This window comes from Pelodiscus sinensis, chromosome 8 (assembly GCF_052426305.1).
Source record: "Pelodiscus sinensis isolate ZL-2025 chromosome 8, ASM5242630v1, whole genome shotgun sequence".
Taxonomy (NCBI): domain Eukaryota; kingdom Metazoa; phylum Chordata; order Testudines; family Trionychidae; genus Pelodiscus; species Pelodiscus sinensis.
In genome coordinates this window covers 34367070-34391169 of record NC_143059.1, presented here as the reverse complement: position 1 = coordinate 34391169, position 24100 = coordinate 34367070, and the positions used below count along the sequence as shown (strand labels likewise).

General features: G+C 44.4%; 1 protein-coding gene across 3 annotated transcripts in view; it reads right to left on the bottom strand.

Moving 5' to 3' along the window:
* PCDH15 (protocadherin related 15) overlaps positions 1–23610 on the bottom strand; it is a 1468744-nt gene extending 1445134 nt beyond the window's left edge. For all 3 annotated transcript variants that reach the window (XM_075935032.2, XM_075935036.2, XM_075935034.2), the window contains exon 1: positions 23342–23610. The gene's annotated coding sequence lies outside the window, so the exon portion shown is untranslated. The remainder of the gene's footprint in view (positions 1–23341) is intronic.
* Positions 23611–24100: the final 490 nt, after the last annotated feature.

Genomic DNA, 24100 nt, shown 5'->3' with positions numbered 1-24100 from the left:
ATAGATGAAATTAACATGCCCCTTCCAGAAAGTAGCCACAGTGTTTCTGGGATAGCTCAAGAATTCATGCCATCATAAGAACCTGTGTGGTTCTTGGTCATCTAACTCATAATTTGTCACACTCTTGTTTGCATGGGGATGGATGGCTGGGCAAGTGAACACAATATTTGAGTTACTAACAAACTATTACTTCCTGTGTTTTAGGACTCACTTCCTTGTGAGGGGAGGGATACCTGTTTTGATAATTTGCACTCAAAAGATAAGGGAAGCAGAGTATTTCCAGGGATTCAGAGTGGTTTTAGAACAGGAGTGAGCAAGACACCTCTTGTGGGCTGGATTTAGCCCACCAAGCCACTGGATCAAGCCACCAAGATCATGTGGCTTCTCTCAGAAACTTATTTATCAGCAGCTAGCACACACACATCTCAGCAGTCACTGTCACACACACACACACACAGTCTGTGCCACACATAGAGTCACTGTCACATACAGTCACACACACATTCCTGTCTCTGTGCCACACTGTAGCCAGACACGAACCCCATCTTGGTTTCCACCCCCCCCCCCCCCAAGAGAGCAAGAGAAAGGCAGTCAGCCTTTGATGCCCTGGGAACGCAGGTGTGCTGCCTGTCCCTGGCTCTACCATAAACAGAAACCAGACAGTAAATGGGCTAGCTGATGACCCGGGGCCTCCCGTCGCCCTGATGGCTAGTACCAGTAATTGACACACCTGCACTGTCCCAGGAGAGGAATCTTCGCCCATCACATACCAGAGGTGCCCATTGTCTGCATTTTCCCAGATGTGAATTATGCTTTTCACCCTTCGTGGGAAACTTGGCATTCAAAGCCATTTTTCCTAATTGGCCACTTAAGACCAGGAAGAAGCCTACATGACCCAAGGGCTATAAAGAGGGGTTTAGTAGCCCACCCCATTTGAGCTCCAATCATCTACACCTGCTGGCAGGTACTGATGATCTCCCGAGGTCTGTGGGACGCCCAACCTCGCCCTACTTCTTCCCAAGGGATTGAGAGAAAGACGCTGGCCACGCCAAGTCTTGAATGCAGGGGTGAGAATATATACCTGCTAGGTGTCTATTTTGCATGCATTTAATAAGAGCTCAGAGAACCAAAAGGGTTTCATGGTACCTGTAAGTGACTTATTAGTGTAATTTCTGACCTGTCCTTTGTAGTGGCTTTTTTTATCTGTAACACAGCAGTAGCATTTAACAACTAAGTTTACCCTGTAACAATAAAATAGTAACTGTTTAAGCTTTAACCTGACTCCTTCAGTTGCTCTAACAGAACCAAGCACAATTTAAAAGAACTTCAGCTGGTCATAAGGGACTCACTGCCCTGACCAATGGCTGACACACACATGCTCTTCCCAGTCTCTGTGCTACACAAACCCTCAATCTGTGTCAAAGTCTGTCTCTCACAGAGTCCCTCTCTTTCTCACACACACACTCACACTCTCTCTCTCAGGCTACGTCTAGACTGCAAGCTTCTTTAGGAAGAAGCTTTTCTGGAAGACATCTTCTGAAAAAACTTCTTTTGAAAGAGCACATCTACACTGGCTAAGGGCATCAAAAAAGTGATCTGCTTTTTCAAAAGATAGCGTCCAAGCAAGCTGACTGGACACTCTCTCACATAAAAGGCTGCTGGAACCAGTTCAGGCAGGGCTTTAGGTCATGAGTTGCTTCCGAGTGCTGGTGCTGGAGTCCACCAGAGACATGGACTTAAAGGAACCCCCCTGGACAGCCATTTCTTTGCTTCTGCTGTATGTTTGCCTACCTCTTCGAGGGACAGCAAAGCTTTTGCAGTGCGTGCTGTGGTTACCCAACTTTTCTGGATGCCACAGCTTTTGCCTTTGTGCCATGCAGCCAGAACTGCCCTAGGATATGCAACGGCCCCACACAGCCATGTTGCAGTTTCTTCAGCACTTCGTGCCAACTGCCTTCCTGGTCCTGACTGAGCTTGACTCCAAGTCCATTCTGGGGACCATCTCCATGGCTGCGGAAGCAACATCCTTGCAATTGTAACTAACAGGGAAGAGGTGTTTCTGGAGGCTGGACACCAGTTCTGACTAGTGGAACAGGCTGGTCATGGAATGGTGGGATGACCAGCAGTGGCTCCAGAAATTCTGCATATGGATGGTCACCTTTTTGGAGCTGTGTGCCTGGCTCACTCCTGCCCTCTGACCTGTGGGGGGGGGGGGGGAGAAGGAGTCTTAGAAAAGGGGGACCCTTGGGAAATGAGGATTGTGGGTGTTGGGTGTGGAGTGGGAGTGAAGCCCCGGCACCGGGGGGTTGTGCCGTCCCATCTTTACACAGCCTTGCTGTTGGGGGGGCGGCCTCATAGGGGGTGGCTCCTTCTGCAGGTTTTGAGTGCCATCAACTCCATCCCACTGTGGAAGATTATCTGCCTGGGAGACCTGGACCCCATTGTAGCTGGATTTTCTGCTCTGTGGTTCCTAAGCTGCAGGGAAGTGATTGATGGGACCCACATCCTGAGCCCAGTACATCAACCACAAGAGCTACTTTTCTATGGTGCTGCAGTCCTTGGTTGACCACTGTGGACAGTTAATGGATATTTTTGTCAGGTGGTTGGGCAGGGAACATGATGCCCACATCCTCAGGAACTCCAACCTCTATGGGAAGCTGGAGGTGGGCACATTCTTCCCCGCCTAGACTTTGTGGTTGGGGACGTGTAGATGCCATTGTGCATCGTGGGGGACGCAGCCTACCCCCTGAGGCTGTAGCTAATGAAGCCTTATACCAACCACCTGGATGCCAGCAGGGACCAATTTAATGCCCACCGGAACCAGGCCAGGATTCAGGGGGAGTGCACCTTTAGCTGCCTCAAGGCACAGTTCAGGTGCCTCTTGACCCACCTGGACATGCAGGAGCACAACATCCCTGAGGTAGGTGCAGCATGTTGTGTCCTCCACAACATTGTGAAGAGGAAGAGGGAGGCCTCTCCCTTCCTCCCAGGGTAGGGGACAGAGGAAATGCTGGCTGTGAGGGGAGACCCTTTTAGCTGCTGCAGACAGCTGCTATCAGACAGGCCCATCAAGCCAGGGTGCGCATCCAGGAGGCCCTGAGGGAGAGTTTATAGATGGGTTTATGAAGGGGATGGTTTGATGGGATAGCATGATCTTGGCAACTAATTGACCTTTCACTATCGGTGGTAAATAGGCCAATGGTGGGATGATACGAGTTACTATAGAGAACTTTTCCTGGGTGTCTGGCTGGTGAGTCTTGCCCACATGCTCAGGGTTCAGCTGATCACCATATTTGGGGTTGGGAAGGAATTTTCCTCCAGGGTAGATTGGCTGAGGTCCTGGAGGTTTTTCGCCTTCCTCTGTGGCATGGGGCATGGGTCAATTGCGGGAGGATTCTCTGCATCTTGGGGTCTTTAAACCATCATTTGAGGACTTCAATATCTGAGATATAGGTGAGAGGAATATTCCAAGAGTGGGTGGGTGAGATTCTGTGGCCTGCATTGTGCAGGGGGTCAGACTAGATGCGGTAGCATGTCATAATGGTCCCTTCTGACCGTAAGGTTTATGAGTCTATGAGTTTCTCTCAAGCACCCCACTAACTCTTCCCAGGGCCTCTCTCCTAGGGGCCTCTGGCTTGCTGCACTATCCCTTCCCCACCACAGCCTCTCCCTTCACCCCTTCCCTGACCTCTCAATAAGGAGACCTGTTTGGTTTTGAACAAAACTTTGTATTTGTGTTTAAGGGGGAGAAAGGATGGGCATGGAGGGCAACCAGATGTGCCACCTTGGGTGTGGGGACCTCATCAGAGTTGGGGTTGAATGGATCCTGGGTCAACAGTGTGTGGGCAGGAGGGGGGACTGGAGCAGGGTTAAGGATGGCAGGTGGAACAGGGGCAGGGGGCATTGGCATCACTTGGGGTGGGGGCATGGGCTTCTCTTGGGAAAGGCATTACTGGGGGGGGCAGAGGGAGGGGGAATGGGCATAGCAGGGAGGGCAGGAGGGTGGTAGGCAGCAGCAGCGACAGTAGCCAAGTGTGACATCATGTCGCATATGATGGCACACATGCTATTGCACCGCTACATGAGCTTGTCCCACGTGCAGTTCTACCACTCTACGTCCTCCTGGATCTTCTACACCAGGGTCTGCTGCATGTCACAAGGACGCTGACATGCTACCGCATCAGGTCTTCATGGACCCTGGTGAGCTTTGAGGTCCAGCCACAGTGGGATCCCCCCCAAGGGTGGCAGAGGAGTCGGGAGCAGCCTGGCCCTCCCTGGGGCCCGCACACACCCCTGTGCCTTGCAGTGTATGCCTGTGCGCTGTGTGTGGCACTCCTTGGTGTATCTGGGGTCGTGCCTGCACCCTTGTGGATAGCCTGCTTCCAGCCATGGCAGGTTCTAAGAGGGCACCCCCGTGCCAGGGCCAGACATGAGTGTGGCTTCCCTGAGTCTGGGAACAGGATCCTTGGCATGCTCACATTGCCTGCTAGTTCCACGTGTCTGCCTGCTGGTTTAACGTGCACTAACTACAGCACAATGTCCAGCCCGAGCAGGCCAAGCGATGCTTGCACTCCTCCCCCTGTGCGCCCACCTCCCCCGCCCCGTGTGTGTCAGAGACTGAGATCACTTACATGAAGATCCCTCCCCAGCGTCTGAGGAGATCTGGGAGACATCCAGGCTCATGGAAACCAGCTCTAAGGAGAGTATGATGGTGGCCGTGTCATCCACCTCCTCCTCCTTGTACGGTCCCTGGTCCTTCTCCTTCTCCTCCTCCGCTGTGACCTCCAGCCATGACACATTGGGCATGTTGAGGCCGGAGTACACCATGGTGGGTGGGGAAATGGCTTCCTCCCTACCCCCAGAATTTGGTGCAGCCACTGGTAGTAGAGGCAGGTATGGGGTCCTGCCCCGGAATGCAAGCAGCGCTCTCTGGCCCTCATGGATCCCTGGTGGAGCTCTTTGACCTTACTCTGGACCTGTTTGTAGAGATATCACACGTCACCCTTTAGTGTTCTATTATGTAGACATCAGACCCAGGGGACCCAATGCACTCCTTATGCCCTCTACCAATTGGTTCCCAGGTGTCAGATGCCATTCAGGATAGGGATCCTGTTCCCCACTCCAGAGAAGAATGGTGCTTCAAGGTTTTCCCTCCTAGAAACAGCATCTTCACCATCACCTCGGGGCTTTCTCTCCCTGATTGGCCACTTCCTTTGCTGCCACTCTCTCTTGCCTTTTCCTGGAACAGAGTGTGGCAAGGCAACAAACCTGCAGTAGGGGGCATCAGGCCTATTCCACTACATCACAGAGAAAAAGAGTGAGGCTCCCTTCTTTCATTTCCCATATTTTGCGATTACAGACAAAGTTGGCTTTGTCCCTCTACCATTTTCCGACACTCTGTGATGATAGGGCATACATAGGTCAGCACTACACGCAAGAGACTTGAGCATATCCAGAAAGGAATCCTCAGAGATTTTAGCTGTTAAGTTTTTCAAAGGATTATAACTTTACCAAATCATGGGTACAGCAAAAGGCACATCTGTGACACTAAGACTACCCTCTGGCAAATCACACAACTGTAGGATTGAACAAGACTTCAATAGGCCATCTACTCCAGCTCCATCTTCAAGACAAAGCAAGGTAACAGCCAGACCATTCCTCACAGGTGTTTGCATAACCTCTTCTTAAACACCTCTAATGGTGATTCCACAAGCTCCACAGTCAATTTGTTCCAGTGCTTAACTACTGTCAGGGACGTTCTTTTTCTTCTAATGTCCAATCTAAATTCCTTTACTGTAATTTGAGCCCACTGCTTTTTGTCCTAGCCTCAGAGGTTAAGGAGAATAAATTTTCACCCTCTTCCCTATACACTTGAAAAATGTGATCGTGTCCTCCCACCAGTCTTCTCTTCTCCAAACTGAAAAATTGGATTTGTTTAATCTTCTCTCAAAGGTCATGTTTTCAAGAACTTTAATCAGTTATGTTGCTCTCTTCTGGACTTTAATTTGTCCACATCTTTCCTGAAATTTGGCATAGAGAACTAGACACAATTGAGGCCTTATCAATATAGAGTAAAGAAGAACTATTACAGTGAAACATTTGTTATCTGGCACTCAGTTAACCAGAAAACTTTGTTAACTAGCATTGCCCTCAGCCACAATACTGTCACATTTTCAGGCGCACAGGCCTGTCTTGGTTTACCATGATTGGTTTAACAATTTTTTATTTAAGTAGTACTAATCATCTTTAACTCAAAATAGAAATGTGAGACCAGCTGCCTCACACTACAAAACTATCAATATTAAAAACTTGAGTTTTACTATTATTGTCCATTGGTTTTTCCTAGGTCGATGGGGACCCGCAGATAACTTGAATTTTAAGATAACCAGAACGCCCTAATCCCCGAGCGTGCCGTATAACACAGGTTTTACTGTACTTCTTGTGTCTGAGTTACAATATACCTATTAATATATCCCAGAATTAGGTTTGCTTTTTTTGCAGTACTGTTACACTGTTGAATCACATTTAACTTGTTGTCCACTATGATCCTGAGATCTTGTTCTGCATTACTCCTATCTTGACAGTCATTTCCCATTTTCTTTGTGTGCAACTAATTGTTCCTTCTTCAATGGGGTAACTCTGTATTTGTCCTCATTTAATTTCATTCTATTTACTTGGATCATTTCTCCAGTTTGTCCAAATAATTTGGTATTTTAATCCTGTTTTCTAAAGCACTTGCAATCTGTCTCACCATGTTATTGTCCACAAGTTATAGAAGTGCCCTCTCAATGCCATTATCTCAATCATTCTTAAGATGATTCTTAAGAAACATAACTGTATCTAAGACTAATCCCTGTAAGACACCATTGTTTTCCAATCACTTATGCACCCACATTATGATAGTTCCATCAAGGTTGTATTTTTCCTAGTATCAAAAGCCATACTAAAATCAAGATATACCATATTTACTGCTCCACCCACCCACTCACAAGACTTGTTGCCTTGTCAAAGAAAGCTATCAGGTTGTTTTGACAAGATTTGTTCTTGACAAATCCATGCTGTTTCTTATACCCTTATTATCCTCTAAGTGTGTGCATCTTGATTGCTTGATTACAAGCTCCATTATTTGGGTAATGAAGTTAAGATGACTGACTTGTCATTCCCCAGGTTTTCCTTATTCCCACTGAAGCAGAGACATGCATTTAATACCTCTTTGGAAAAACTCAACTCTTGAACTGTTTTCCCTTTAGACTTTCTTGCTCTTACCTACCAACTTCCTGAGTTTGCTAAATGGATTTAAAGAAGAAAGTCTTATCCTTATTGTACTGGTCCCTCCTACCATTCTCTATAATCACTAACTCTGTCATTTAATGATCACTTTCACCCAAACTGCCTTCCACTGTCAAAATCTCTACTAATTCCTCCCCATATGTCAAAAATTAAATTTAGAACTGGCTTTTCCCTGGCTGCATTTTCAATCTTCTGAAATAAAAGACTGTCGCCAATGAATGTCAAGAACATATTGGCTAATTTGTGCCCTGCTGTACTTTTTCCACCAGCAGATGTCTGGATAGTTTCCCACCACCACCAAGATCTATACTTTGGATAATTTTGTTGTTGAAGCCTCATTAACCTCTTCTTCCTAGTTAAGCAGTCTGTAGTGGACCCACCACCACTACCAGTATACCATCTTGGCTTTAGGACCTTTTATCCTTCACCAGATACTTTCAATGTGTCTGTCTCCTATGCAATCTCCACCTCAGACCAAAGCAACACCACCTTAATTTTCCACCTCCCAGGCCTTCCTAAAAAGATGTACCTTCTATACCAGTAGTTCTTCAGTCATGTGTATTATTCCACCAAGTCTCTGTAATGCCAATTACATCATGGTTGTGTTTATTCACCAACATTTCTTGTTCTTCCTATTTATTCCCCATACTTCTTGAATTAGAATGCAGGCAGTGAAGATACTTCCCCTCTATGTTTTCTCTAAGGCTGTTAAGAGGCAGGTAATTGACTAATCATGTAGTCTATACAATTTGTATTGACTATATGATTAGTCAATAAGGAAGGCACTCTGTACTGGCTCACACCAGTCCAAAAGCTACCCCACTGCAGTTCTGCAATTTAAATGGATCAAGAGCCAGGTGGCTCTTACTCCATTTAAAATGCAGAGCCACAGTGGTCCCAGACCAGCGTGAGTCAGGACTGAGCCAGGCTTACTCGGTCCCACTTCGTGCTAGGTCCAGCAGCCTCTATAGCCAGCTTCACAGCAGCAGCCCCTGTTCGCAGGGGGGCCCAGCTGCCTGCTGTGATCCCTCCTGGATAGGTGCTACTGCTAGAGCAGTATCTGCCTGAGGCAAGTCTGTACCTGCCATGGCCAGAGGCTGCTTTGCAACAGCCTCATCTACCCTCTGCCCATCCCCTCTCTGGTGCCTCTGATAGAGGCAGCAGCATGGGGGAGGGAAGAAGGAGGGGGGCCAGGGGAGCAGATGGAACTGTGGAGATAGTGCCTACAGGAACAGGCCTTTAAGATGGCTCCTCCCAGCGCTGGCCCCTGCTCCCCCAGCCCCTTACTGCCTCTGATACAGAGGCAGCAAGGAGAGGAGCAAGCAGGGCCAGCTTGAGCCATTCTTGTACCCTGGGCAGCAGGCATGCGGTGCATGTGCGGCTCCACCCCGGGCACACGGCACATGCACAGCCCCCGCCCCCCAAGCATGTGGGGCCCCTTACAGCTGTAATCAGGCGCCGCATGAGCCCCACCCCCGGGCTGTAAGGGGTGTCATGCGCCCAGGGGGTGGAGGCCACACAGCGCCTGATTGCAATCAGGTGCCCCCAATAGGTTGGCGCCTTGGGCAGCTGCCCAGCTAGCCTCCCCCTTAATCCATCCCTGGGAGCAAGTAGTCGAGCAGTCAACTACTCAACTACTCGCTTACATCCCTAGTTCCCTCTTGTCTCTTTGTCCCTGCCCATGGTCTCCCCAGATTCCAACCTATGTCAAGTCTCTGCCCCCAGATCATGGGGTACACATGGGACCTCCCTGGTCTGGCACCCTTGGAACCTGAATGGTCCCAAACAATAGAGTTTGCCTGACCAGAAGAGGTCAAGGCTCCCTTCCTAGCTGTTGGCCCTGCTCTCTGCTGCAAGCCTGCTGCCCCCAGCCCTGCCAGGGCTGTGCTCCCTGCCTGAGGCTGAGGCTATGCTCCACTGTGCGCTGACCCTGACTGGGGCTGCAGTCTCATGACCAGCCCAGGCTACACTCCTGGGCTACACTTCTAGGTGCTGGCTCTGCTCCCTCTGGCCCAGCCAAGGCTATGCTCCCCGCTATGCCAGCCCAGCTGAGGCTCTGCTGCCTCTGGCCAGGTGGGGTTGCACTCCCTGCCATGATGGCCCCTCTGCCAGTAGGGCTGCACCCCCAGGTGGGGCTTATACAGAGACAGCAAAGGGAGGGAGCATATGTAGTCAACAGGATTAACCGATAAACCCAGGCTTATCGGTTAATCATGTAGTCCACAACACATTGACAACCCTAGTATAAACCCATTTATATACCTACATGTTTTATTAAAGGCCAGTAGCAGTACTCAATACACTTAAAGGTCCAGTACTCAAGACAACAATCTTTGACTAGTCTTGTTTTTCCTGTATGGCTGGTCTATGGTTGGTCCTACAAAAACATGTGGCCATGCCAGCTGGTGCTAGAACCCATCTTGAATTTTGTACTTTTCCACAAGTTTGAACAGAAACTTCCCTCCCTTGGAAAATTCTATATAAGAAATGGGAAAAACAATGATTATTTTCAGGTGCCTTCACAGACTGTTCCCCATCCCGAGAGGATACATGAAAAGACCTTGAAACAAAAGAACTCTAATGACAGGTGTAGAGATAAGCTGCTGGACCCAAGTAAGAAAGAACAGCTCTGGCTTAAAAAAAGACTTCACCTGAAATAAGAACTTTTCTTAGTTTACTGCTTAGATGGCATATTTTGTTTTATTTTAGCTTAGTAGTTTACTTTAATCTGCTTGTTATCACTTGCAACCACTTAAATCCTAGATTTTATTCTTAACAAAATCACCTTTGTCTATTATTAAACCCAGTGTAAATAATTGTTACCCCGGTGGTGGTGGGGGGGGGGGGGACAAAAGCTCTCATCTCTCTCTTTCATTGATAAAGGGGGCAAACTTTATGAATTTTCTGTGTGTAAAACTTTCAAACAGAGTAAGATGGATTTATCTGGGGTTTGATCCTGTTGAGGGTGTGCATACGGTGCTATGTCAAGTCCCTGTGACTGAGTCTTCCTAGAGCTGAGCTGTTCTCAATATCTGTGCTGCTCTGCTGTGGGCTGTTACTCCAACTCTGTACTGGGGAGACCAGACAATCTCTCTCACCAAGACAGGACAGTGGGGAGCCTCAGAGGGTAAGTATGTGGGCTCAGTGGTATGATCAGTCCAACATGTGACGATCTCAAGCAGATCTGAGACTCAACCTGTGACACAGCACTTTCCACTAGGGGGAAGAGTGACAAAACAACAGGACAGAGCCACAACAGGCTCTGCCAATGAGTAACACTAGCACTTACTGTATGTTCGGGCAACTTCAGTGGCACTAAGGTTATTTGCATCAGCTGGGGAACTGACTCAGTGTGCTTAATCCCAGTCTTGATGACTTCCCACATGCAAGGAGAGCCCTGAAACCATTGTGGCAGACACATCCATTCTTCAGAAGTAGATAACTCCTCTCCGGGCTGGACGGGCAAGCACCATGCACTGAAGGATCCCTTTCCTCAGTGTGTGTATCTAGGAAAAATATCTTCCCCTGTACCCATTTTAAAAACTATATTTGGTCTGGTTTTAAAACACACATGATCTTAAGCATCTCTAGCTCTGAGACGATTAACAATTAAAAGTATTTAATCCATTACTTACCTGTTTCCATGCCTCTGCTCCTAGAGCAGCAACTTTGAATTATATAAAGTAGTCATTAGGGACAGGTATGCCATTTTAAACTAGAGAATGCATAAACACAACCACCACCAACAGCACAAGACACTGCCAAAGCACATTTTGTCACTAATCGCTGCTGAGTTAGCACTTTTGCATGCAAGCTCTTCTTCACCTAACCTTGTCAAGCTCTATGCAAGTTTAAGCCTAGCTATGTTGAATTAATTGTAAAGCATTCCACAATTATTTCCCCAATAAATGTCATACTAATAAATACATTAGTATTAATAATACAATATAGAATACATTAATATTAGCAAAATAAACATCTACATACCTGTGAACTTTTGAGGATTTTTTTAAATTTCCCTTTAATCGCTTATTTTTAATTTAACAAGATATTATGACAGACCTTTGAGAAATAAGCATTTCCATTATTGTTACTGTTTTCCAGGGTTTATAAAAAAAAATAATATAAGTAGAAAACTGAAATATCAGAAAATCTTTGGGACAGATTGGAATTTCACTTACCAAGTAGTGCAAACCTGAGTAACTATAGTGACTTTAACTGCTTAACTTAAAAATTAAAAGTGTATGTAAAATTCTCATTTCTCCGCAGAACATTGACCTAGAACTTTGAGATACTTTCCAAAAATGGAACCCAGTAAAACAAGCCTTTTCAAGCATAAAACTGTCATGTTTCTCTATGATTTATTTCAGGTTTTCTTAAAATTTTCTGATTTTTATGGACAGAAAAACCATAGTTAATGTGTAGGACTAAAAAGGTTTTGTTTGCCAAACTAGCCAGTTTTATGTCAATCTTATTCCTAATGCTGAAATTCACTTCATTATTTTTCTTATTATCAAATTTTGATGCATACAAGTTGAATGCCAAATGACACAGACTGGAGCAAAATAGAAAGCATACTTTTAAGTTCCAATAATCATATCCATACAAGTTTACTAATACTCTATTCCTGCTGCTACTGACCTATGACCCTCCTAACTAGCCAAATCTACAAAATTATTTACCACCACTGAAGTGTGAGGATAAGAATTCAGACTTCTCCTTTCTTCAGCTATTTTCCTTCCCTCCCCACCAAATAAAAAGACAGCACTGAAAAACAAAATATCAGGCTGATCCTAGGAGATTCCTTACAGTCTCATTTAAAGCCTACTGTAGTTAACAGAAACACCTCTATTGAGATCAGAACCATGGGGGACTTGAAAGATCTACCCATAATTCTAAAACATCTCCTTTTAGCAATGTATACATTAATTCCAGGGAAGTCAACAGACTTGCTGGGCCCTGAGCAAGGTGGGCAGGTGCCCTCCACACTCCCGTAAAGGGGAGAGCCTCAGGTGAAAAGGGTGGGGCTGGGGTCAGCCAGAGCTCAGCTCCACCTGCAGTGTGTCACACCATACCTCCCCCTCACAGCCAGCTCTCAGAGCTGCCCAGAGCCCATCCTGCAGCACTTCAGTGGCTCCAGCCACCCACCATTACCTCTCCTAAGGTAGTGGCGGCCAGCAGCCACAGACTCTTTTAAATCATCAGGCTCCAAGGCAACTGCCTTCTTGGTCTCCCTGCCTCCTTCTCCCCCTCCCTAACTGCCCCCACACGCATCTGTGGACCTGATTATTTCATTCTTATTCATGTTTTTTGTAGCTATTGCTCAGATAAAGCATGCAGAAGTCACACATGTTCACCACATATCCCAATTCCTTTTCAAATCTCAGGCTAAATTCTATTTGCCTTATTCTCACAAACTGATCATTTGAAGTTAAGACCTTTGGCCCATAAGAAGAATGCAGGCTTTCAGCCATTCAAAAATAATATCGTGGGTCAGAGTCACAGCTGTTGGAAATTAGTGTTTCCCCACTAAAGACAATGGAGTGACTTCAGAATGTTGATTTAAATAAAAAAGCAGTGAGTAAAAGCATGACAATCTTTTTAAGAAACCCACACAGCTTAACCACATGTATGTACGCATAGTAGATGTTGTCTGTGGCCAAATACCGAGAGCCTGCATTTGCAAAATACACTGAGATCATGTGAGTACTCATATTACAAAGAGGGGATTTTTATTTTTGTTTGTTATTTCTGGGGCTTGGAATGTTTTAAGCATGGAGTTATTTTAAAAGGCAAAAGAAATAAGTCACAAGCTCAAGATCTAGTCTCAAATAAAAATTTGCAATGGTTAAATTATATTTTTCTAAAAAACCAGAATTATACAATGTACTCTTCAAACTTCAGGTTTTGCATAGCAAAAAGATGATTTGACGAACTGTAATCCAATTCCACAGACAACTAAATTCAACACTTGTACTCCCTCTTTAAGATTATTTCAATAATTAGTGACCTATCGTCACCATAGTTTCATGGAGCAGCAGAAGTGGGGCTCTCGACATCAACAACATGAGGATTAATGCTGTATACAGGGATATCCCTAATCAAGGAGGAACATCTTTCAAGGGATATTTTATACAGATTTAACATGTGCCAACAATAAAAATATAATTGCGTTCAAACCCTTATTGTGTATGCTGTACTATGTATATAACCCGAGCATGGTCTATGCTGCAGTAGCATTAAAGTGTCTTTATGATACTATCAAAGCACTTGATTTAAATTGTGACCAATTAACTGTGCAGATTTTACCCTGCTAGGAACTAGGAAAAGATAACACCTTTTAAGAGAGCTGTTTTAGTAGGTGTGCCGGGCAGACAGTTCTCATTTATTTCCAGCCTGAGATGTGGGGAATATTTATTTGGTTTACTTATTGTAACACACAACCTGATGAAGGGAAAGGAGGAGGGTGTTAATCCCACATTTCTGCTTCTAATAAACAAAAAGCAAAAATATTATCAGTTAAGGGGAAGTACTAGTTATTCATCCCATTCATTCTTACCCAATCTCCACAGATATTTCTTGTTATATAGCTTCCAGAGAAATCAGGGCAACTGAAGGGCAGATTTTAACAACACACCTTTATGACTGGGGGAACAGGTTACTAGTGTCCATTTTAGAAGGGAGGAGGGGTGTTTTTTAACTAGAGTAAGCTAAATACAAATTGACTCAGAGAAACCTTCCCTAATAAGTTTTAAAATGCACACACCTGATAGTAATGGCTGCTCAACTGTTAGGAGAGCAGGTTCTCTATACCTCAATCTGTTTTCTCTAGCAAATGTCCTTTATACTAACCATACTTCTTCCCCAGCCCTTATATTTTGGTATTTGCTCTCCCCAGGATATGCCTCCATTAATGGCCTCGAGACTATGAATAGCTTTGCAAGCTGCCCACAGTGCTGGCTTTATGATGGATTTCACTAGTTAGCACAAGATTTGAAATGCAGAGGTCCAATGTGCAAGTGAAAGGATGAACTGTACATGCTGCACAAAGCGCTGATGAGAGGGGTCATATCACCTACAAGGAGTCCAAGGGAAAGTGTCACCCTGCTGATTCTACCCTGCAGCAGCAGTAGTAGTTACAGCCTCAAATATGAAACACATCCATTACCTCCCATGCCCAAAAGGGTTTCTAACCACAGTTTACTCTTTTAATATTAAAAGATGAGTCATATCAAAGGCAAGGTCCCCTCCATGCTCTCTCCTTTTTAGGATGCCCTGAGATATGAAGAGAAGGCACGTGAGAGCAGACAGCAGATAACATATCCAGCATTATTCCACTCCCACAAATAAGATCGGAAATGAAATGTAACAGCAGCCTTTCTACCACACGAAGTATTACAAGATTGGAATACTAACCGGTTTGTTTATTTTGCTGATTGCCATATGCAAATATTAAAGACTACACTTTGCTTCTCCACCAGTCCCTTAAGCAAATTCAGCTTTTTGGTATATATATTTGATTGCACAGTTTATACACTGCCTGTTGATAGGAGACAGATGGGGCTTGTCCTTCATCCAGAAAGGCCATTTGCAAAATTGTGAGATTCTTCTATCACCCTAGGAATTTCATTCTTTAGTTAATGTTCAACTGGAGGAAATCAAACACTTACAGCACAGCTGCTGAGTTTCAGCATAGTTCTCCCTTTAGCATCTTACCCACCTCCCTTCCTTGTGGAGGATTTAAAACTTTAGACAATTTTGGAACCAGGCATTTCTTTCCTCACTGTCACCATCAGAAAAAGGTCTTAGAGAAGAAACAGGGGACCCAGGAGTGGATGGCAATTGCTTTATTGCCCACGCATGTTTACCTCGGACATTAAACACAACATCCAAGTGGCAACAACCTGGTGCCAGTCGCTCCCTTTTATCTATTTTAATATGTTAATTCACAGATCTATCACTATTTTTCCTAAAACCTTATTTAATAACGTTAACTCCCATAAAATGAATATTAATAAACCAATAATGAATACAACTATACCCACCCCTAATTACTACTTACAGAATTTCTGTTTGAATCACCACTTCTATACTACAAACTTTCTAAATCAGCAGGTTACAGAGATTACAAGAACTTTAAACCTGAAGATATTTTATACAACACCAATGAGGATAGACAAAAGACACAACAAAGTAGAGCAGCTGCATACTTGGCTATTTTTCTAGGCTGCAAAAACAAAGGGAGGAACATGTTTATATATCAGAAAGGATAATAACGGTTTTAACCAAACTCTTCCCAAACTACAAAAAACAAAAGGAAAAAGCATGTTTAAAGGGTAATGCTGTGGCTGACCCCAAACCACTACTGTAGAGCAATTTCAAACCTCCATGAATGTTTTACATATCCCAACAAAAGGCATAAACTTACTACAATGAGAGCCTCACAACATGAGGAGCCTCTTTAAAAAAAAAAAAAAAAAAGAAGAGCTCACCCCATGTCAGGGCTGTTCCCCACTCTGGCACTCTGAGTGCAGAAGATGGGGGGCTGGAAGAGAGCTGCAAAGCCTTTCCTGTACAGGCACTGGTTACAAAAACTTCCTTCCCCCACTCTCCCCACCCAGTTTTTGGGGAATTGCTGCCACCATCAAAAACCGGGGTTGACACCTAAAAACCAGGGGTGAACACTTGAAATCACCTCCAAGAGTACCCCCAAATTCTTTTGCCCCACGAGAGCTTGAAAAAAAGAAGAGAGAAAAACAAGCTGCAGTCTCTGGTAGCTGACCCCTCAGTCAGAGGCATGCAGATACACACAGACAGACCTTCCAGGACACAAGAATCAAATCATCACCTTAAAATGATTTTTATTACTAAACAAAAGATAAAGTCGAGAAAAAATACTTGGTTGCTAGATTTTACAGAACAACTAAGGGAAGCAAATTAAAATACAGAGAAAAGTCTTAGCATATTGCTTAGATGGTAGTAAATGGGAAGGGGAGGCATAGATTCACAGGGAGCAGTTCCAACCAAACTACAAAATAAAGAAAAATACCCTGAACGTGACTGGATTCACTTTTCCCTCTTACTTCTAATTTTTCTCTTTATTCAGTCCTCTCCCATGCCCTCAATTCCATGGGGCATGGCAGTCCTGCCTGGGTTTAAATCATTCTGTGTCTCTCAACTCCTGGTTTCTCTCTCCCACACAAAGAAAGCAGGCAAGGAATCTATATCCAATTCAAATTTCAACCCTCTGTCTCCATTGGTTTTCCTGGCCCCTGGCCAAAACCTTTGCTAGCTACCTGAGCTTAACCCCTTAGTCACTGGGTGCTGGTCAGCACTCCTCCTGTCCATTACACCCCATTACAAATTTGATCAGAATCTGTTGATAAATAAAAGAGATATGGGGAAAAGAAGATTCTCTCTAAACATAAACATCTCCATTCAAATATGACAAAAATATACACATCTGGCTATACAAGTACTATTACCGTACTCTTACCCTTCACAACTATTCATTATTGATAGGCAGGAGGCCAGGGCTGAGGAAAAAAAAAACTTTAAAATTGTACTTTTAAAATGTGTATTTCCTATGAATAAGTCTTCTGTCACTCTCCTCAGGCAGTATTGTTTTGGCTAGCTGCTACTGGTAAAATTCTGACCATGCCTTCATAACTTCTTTAAATAATCTCACTGCCAATAAAATCAGGAATAATATGAGGTTGGAGATGGCAGTGTTGAAAAGCAATCTTGTCGAACTCATACTCATATGGGTCTCATCCTAGGGGCGATGTCATGTATAGCATCTACCTTAGCCGGAAGACCGTCATCTAGCATTCTGAGTTTTATAGAGCCTTCTTTGTTCCTGCTTCCCCTCCCTCTCATTTTCTTAAGTGTTACTGTGTTCTTTGTTTTTATCTCTACATATGTACAACTGTGTATTTTAATGCCCACACCAAGTTGAGTTTGCAGGTGATTGTTTTATGGACTTGGTCAAGTAGATCTTGAGGAGAATAAATATGTGTTTGCTTCCCACTGTCAGTTTTGGGAGGTGTCCCTGTATTTTTATGGTATGTCAAAAAAACAAAAACAAAAACTAAGTAATTGTTTCATGGCAAAAATTAAACCAGAATAAACATTTGTAAATATATTTTTAAAGTCTAGATAAGCTTTCTATTTTCCTAACAACTTTTTTTACAATTTATACATATGAAGAGAAAGAAAATTTTCCTTATTCATGGCATAAAAGTATTATATATCCTCTCTTGTTTTCCTGTGAGAACATAAACAAACCAGCAATAATGTGTACAGATATATCCTGGTAAAATAACACAGGTTTTTGGCATTATCTGTCTATCTAGAGAAAAAGAGAATCTCAATATTTATAATATACCGGTAAATGTTTATTGGTTTCAATAAAAACTTTCTACTACTAATTTTAGTAACAATATTTGATAATTCACCATAACTTATATAAAAACAAAAAAAAAATCAATGACTGGAAAAATACAACCCACATACAATTAAGCAGATAAAGGACATTTAAACCACCAGGACCTTTTTTCAAGTGAGCATTCAAGATAAGATTCAGTCACAGAAACGATTTTGTCTCTTCTTTGAGGCTAATGGTGTTTTAATTAGATTATTATTCTATATTTACAATTTCGCCTTTGTACATATGCAAATATAAAGCTTTTATGCTTATATATTTAGTGTCCTTTTTGTGAAAATAATATTTTCAGTGCTATGAAGCCTCTTAAACTTGACATAGTTTAGGGCTTCAGAATGTCATAATTCATCCTTGCTCACTGTAAACCAAGGAAAGGGGCCCAATTCCCCATGGACTGAGAAGCTTTCTGGGCATAGGTATCAAGTTTTAAAGTGGTCCATAGTATATTTAAACAAGAAATGCAAAATCTCTTTTCCACCTAACAAGTAGAGTATGCATCAAGTCAGAACAAAAACCTTTCCAGGAGCAGGCAAGAGCAGGGGGTGAAAACAGAGTTTGTCCCAGCAAAGGTAAATTACTGCATTGAGGCCCAGGATGCTCCTGTTGGCATTCATTCAACCCCATCCTCACTCCCAACTGAGAACACCACCACCAAAGTTAGATCTATCTAAAGCCATCTGCAAACAGCACCTACTGGTAAGCAGTTACTTACATCTATGAGTGTTTTTCTTTGCTAACTGTGATAGCTGGGAACACAGTTATGAAAACTTTATTTTAAAACTGGACAAAAAAAAGAGTATTTTGATTATTTGGAAAAGAATTCTGAAGAGTTAAACTACACAGCTAAAAAATGTATTGGCTTTTTCTTCTTTATTTGTCTACTTCCACTGTGGATTAGAAATTGTATGTCCCATAGCAAACAACTATTTAGTGTACACAAAACTAGGAATGAGTGTAAAGCATTCTAAACAGTTCATTAAATACTTATGAATAGACAGAAAGCAAGCAATTAGACAGAAAATCTGCCATTGTCCCTTATACAGTCTCCATCCTGTCATTATCATACATATTGATCAAATTTTCATAACAAAATTTGCACTCTATTTTGGTATAATCATAAGAGCATTTTGCCTTCTGATATTATTTCTGAGACATTTTTCGAAAGCCAGACATCTTCTCAGGACTTTTTTCCTCACTGCTAAAACCAAAGGTCCTTGTCCTCGCTGAGTTTTTACCTTAGAGTAGTTTACACACCTTAGTTACCCAAAGCTAAACAAAGGTTGCCTTTTTTAGTAATGAGGAAATGACATAAAAAGTGGGCTAAGCTCCAAAGGAGACTTAGTGATACAGAGTATCACAACATCTAGCTTTCAAGAACTAAGAAAGTCACAAGAACATCACCACAACTCACAAATCCTGGATTAAGGCTTTAAACTCCCAAAACTATGAACAGGGAGAGATGCCTCAAAATAGGGGAGCTGACAGCCATGCTGGGCTTCAAGGTAAGATGGGAGGGGCCAGCAATTGGAAGGGGTGAAGTCTCAGGCAGAAGGGGCGAGGACAAGGCAGCAAGAGCATCATGCCAGCCCTCCCAGAGCCTTCAGTGCTGCCCAGAGACGGTGCAAACCCCCTGCTCCAGCTTGTAGAGCTTACCGGAGAGTACCTTGCAGCACTCCAGCGGCCTGGGGCTCAGAGTGCTGCTGCAGTAGCCGTGGTGGTAGCTGGAAATCTCAGGCCCTTTAGAATCATCAGGTTCCGGGGTAGTGGCCTAAAACAGGAATTGCTATCAGAAGAGTGTCTTCTAAGCCAACCCTGCAGAATTCAGTGCCTAAATTCCTGCTGCAGGGAGCATCCAGTTCTGCCTGGTCATCCACAAATGGAAACTCCCATTCTGGAGTTTCATGAGACAGTGAATTTAGCAGGTCACTAATTCCACATTGGGAGGAGATGGTGGTACCCTCCTGTAACTCCTAGCTTACTACACAAAGCACTGATAGGGGAGACCCTGTTCAAATCTCTCTGTCCCCCCACCACCTGAAGGGGAAAATGAACTAGGTTCTCCTATACTGGAAATAAATGCTCTAACAACTAGAAATAAAGGTGGATGGTGACCCATGGCTTCCTTCAACTAGAATTTGAATGGGACCAAATGACCTAACAGCCTCGAAGATCACCTACCATTTTGGGCCCTGCATGCAAAATAAGCTTTGCCCCTTCCCCCATCTTCCCTAGTTCATTAATCTCTCTGGAACTTAGGTGGGATGTAAGCATGCATATATCTAAAATAAGGCAGTAATATAAATCTTAGAGGCAGAAGCTTAAACACTTAAATAAATTTTACTCTGAAAGTGTAGGTGTTCAGTGAGTTTAGGTGCCTAAAAAGATTGGAAAAAGTTCTGGGAGTTGCAGTGGAGTCTAAAATTGGGATGTAAACACCTACATTTTTTGACTCTAGCCCTAAATCACTAAAAAGAGGAACAAAAAGGACTCAGACCCTAATTTTGATACTTAGAAATATACTGGAACAAATTATTAAACATTTTGTAAATACTTGGAGGATAATCTGATCATAAGGAACAGTCAGCATGGGTTAGTCAATAACAAATCATAGCAACCCAACCTAATTTCCTTCTTTGACAAGGTTAACCACAGGAAAGAGAAGCAGTAGGTGCGCTAGATCTTAATTTTTGTACTTTTTTTACATAGTCCCTTATAACATGCTCATAAGCAAAGTAGAGTATGTGTCTAGGTGGAACTACTATAAGATGGGTGCACAACTATAACCAATGCAAAAGAGCAACAGGATAACTCTTTTAACAGTCATTGGTTTTGACAGTACAGAAGAGTATATTTGTGAGAATGAAGATCATTGAAATGTATCATAAAAGAACATGTAGCATATATTAAAATATTAGGAAATAAAAACATGAAACTAGAAGAAAAATCTATTATTTCATTTGCTACATACACTAATGTTGATGAGTAAAGTGTGCAGTTCAGTGTTTACAGGAGAGGGGAATTTCTTACAGAAATAAAAATTTTTAATAAGTTTTTCATTGACAAAGGGAGAACAGGAAGTCACATGATACTAGAAGCCTGAAATGATATTGATTGTTATAGAAATCTAAAAGTATTTTAAGCATATGGTTTCTTTCAGAAATATATTTGCAAATAATAGAATGCTAGACCTGGCAAGGATCTCAAAAGGTCATGAAGTCCAGTCCCCTCCACTCATAGCAGGATAAAGCAACATCTATATCATCCCGGACAAATGTTTGTCTAACCTGCTCTTAAACATTTTCAGTTATGGAGATTCCACAACCTCCCTAGGCAATTTTCACCAGTGCTAAACTACATTGACACTTAGAAAGCTTTTCCTAATATCCAACCTAAACCTCCCATGCTGCAATTCGAGAGAATATTTTTTTCTCCCTCCTCCATGCAAACATCCTTTTTAGTACTTGAAAACTGTTATGCCCACTCTCAGTCATCTTCTCTTTGCCAGACTAAACAAACCCGGTTCTTTCAGTCTTCCCTCATAGGTCATGTTTTCTAGATATTTAATTATTTGTATTGCTCTTCTCAGGACCTTCTCAAATTTCCCCACATCTTTCCTGAAATGTGGTACCTGGAACTGGATACAATGTTCTAGTTGAGCCCTAATCAGCTTGGAGCCAACCGGAAGAATTACTTCTTGAGTCTTGCTTACTACACTCCTGTTAATGCATCCCAGAATGAGGTTTACTTTTTTTGTATCAGCTTCACACTCTTGACTCATATTTAGCTTGTGGTCCACTACGACCCCTAGATACCTTTCTGCAGTACTCATTCCTAAACTATCACTTCTCATTTTGTAGGTGGGAAACTGATTGGTCTTTCCTAAATGGAGTATTTTGCATTTGTCCTTATTGCATTTTATTCTATTCATCTCAGACCATTTCTCCAGATCATTTTGAATGATCCAAAATACTCGCATATCCTCCTAGCTTGGTACCACCTGCACTATGTATGAAGCTAGCACACCCGAAAGGTTTAGAAATAAAAAGTCAATAAAAAGAACCCCAAATATGTTTATTTTAATTTCATGGTTCTCTGGTGTAACATTCATGAATTCTGAATACTTCTGGTGATCATTATGTCTCAGGGTCACATACTGCTATTCAGTACAATTTACAGAAGAAATTATTCTTTGAGAAAGATTTTGTACATTTTTGTTCAGTGTTCCTTGCACCAATTTTTAGAGATATTTAGGCAACTAATGATTATTAAATACTTTCACCCTTTAAAATCTGGCCTCTGGGGAATATTTGGGAACCAAACTCTATACACAAGTGGTGACCTGAAAAAAGTAGTTGAGTGCTGGATAGAGAGAAAAAACAGTAGTTGCCAAATCAATCCCCATTGGTGGATCAAAGGAAACTAAAGAGATTTTGATCCCAAAACAGGAAAATCAGCTTTGAAGTAACATGAGTCACAAAAATAAGCTTATGTATTAAAAAATGAAAAAATAAAAACATAAAATTCAATACAAACAGGAAGGTCTATATTAGTAAGCAATCACATCTGTGTTTCTAACAACCATTAATATTTGTAATGCTTTATTTGCTTATTGAAATATGAATTAAATAGAACAGTGACATTTATCTGCACAATATTAATGAAGGTAAATGATGAATAGTCACAAATATTGAAAAATAACACTTGAAAGGGTGAATAATTTAAAGGAGGCGTGAAACTACTTTTACAGTGGATTACAAGAGGCAGCTCAATCCAGGCAATCAGAACATCATATAACAAATGTGTGAATTGTTCTGAAGCTTTATGCAGTCATACAAATCGACAAATGATTCTTTTAAACACTAAAACCATGTGTGACTGTTGTAATTTTGGGAGAGGGGTGGCACCAGTAAACTATTTCACTGAATCAAATCTCTTTTAGCAGCTCAATGCACCCTATCAGATAGTGAAGAGCTGTCTTGTCTAGGCTTTGGAAGGCATCCAGAAGGCAGCTGCGACGTCCTGAGAGGGTAGGTGGATGGAAAAGCCTCTGCCCCCAACACCCTGGTTTTCCAGTTATCACGGAAGGCTCACCCCGTCGCGTGCCTGTTACCCCGTCCTTCCCTACCAGGGTTACCTCCCCCGCTCTGACCCCGTCTGGCAGTGTCCTTACCCCGCGGCTTAACCCAGGTCTCCCCCTTGACTCTCTCCTTCCCCTGCCTCCAGCTCTTTGCTCCCCCCCCCCCCCCCGGCCGTCGGTCTTTGCCCTGCCCGAACACCGCCCGTCCCTCTCTCTCTCCCGATTTGCCCCGCTGCCACTTTTAACACCCTCCCCCCTTGCAAGCCTAGAGCAGCGACCGGGCACCAGCTTCAGCGGGCGCTAATGAGCATGCTCAGTAGGCAGGCGCATGCTCAGTCCCAGGCACGCCGCAGACAGCGGGGCGGCGGGGTTAGCGATACAGCCCGGCAGCCCCGGGCAGGTTGGCCGGCGCGGCCAGCAGGCAGCCTGGTGCGGGGGCGCGGCCGGCAGCCCAGTCCCTTGGGGGCGGGCAGGACAATGTCAGAGACATAGTGGGGGAGGGGAAGAGGGATGGGGGGTCCGCTCCTTACCTCGCTGCCCCGAGCCGCCTCCCCGCTGCCCGGCAGCTGCCGCTGCAAGCCCCGCCGTCGGTCCGCCCCGCTGCCAGCCCGGCTCTCGCCGCGCTGCTCGCCGCTCCGTCCCCGTCGTTGCCACCGCCTACCGGGGAGGCTGCGCTGGGCTCCCCGGGGCCTCGGCGGGCAGGGTCAGCGCGGGGAGCCGGCGAGGCGCCGCCGCTTCTCCCGCTGCTAATCGCTGTAATCTGCTCGCCGCGCCGCCAGCAGCCCTCTGTGCACCGGCTGCGCAGTAATAAGGGCTCGGGGGCGGGGAGGGGGCTTGGAGGAGGGAGGAAAACTTTGATGTTCCAGCGAGAGCCAGAGAGGGGGAAACACCGCGGCGGGAGGGGGGGGGCGCTGCCGCCTCCCAGCCCGGGAGGAAAGCGACGGGAGAGGAGACGCCAGTAGGCGCGGGCTGCTTGGCGGGGGGCGCCTCACCCTTCCCCACCACAGGTGAAGGGCGCGGAGCCGCGCAGCGGGAGAGCCGCAAAGGAACCCACGGGCGGCTGGCAGGAGCCGGGCTGGAAGGCGGCGGCGGCGCTGGGAAGCAGCGCGCTCCTCAAGCGGCGCAGCCGGCGAGCGCGCCCAGCCAGTGCCTGGCGAGGCTACGGGGGAAAGCCCGTGCCCCTCGCTGTAGCGTGGCAGATCGCGCAGGAAACAAGCCAGATAGTCTCATCTCATTGCTCACGCCGCACATCCACGGCGCTGCACAGCGTACCGGAGAGGGGAGGGTAA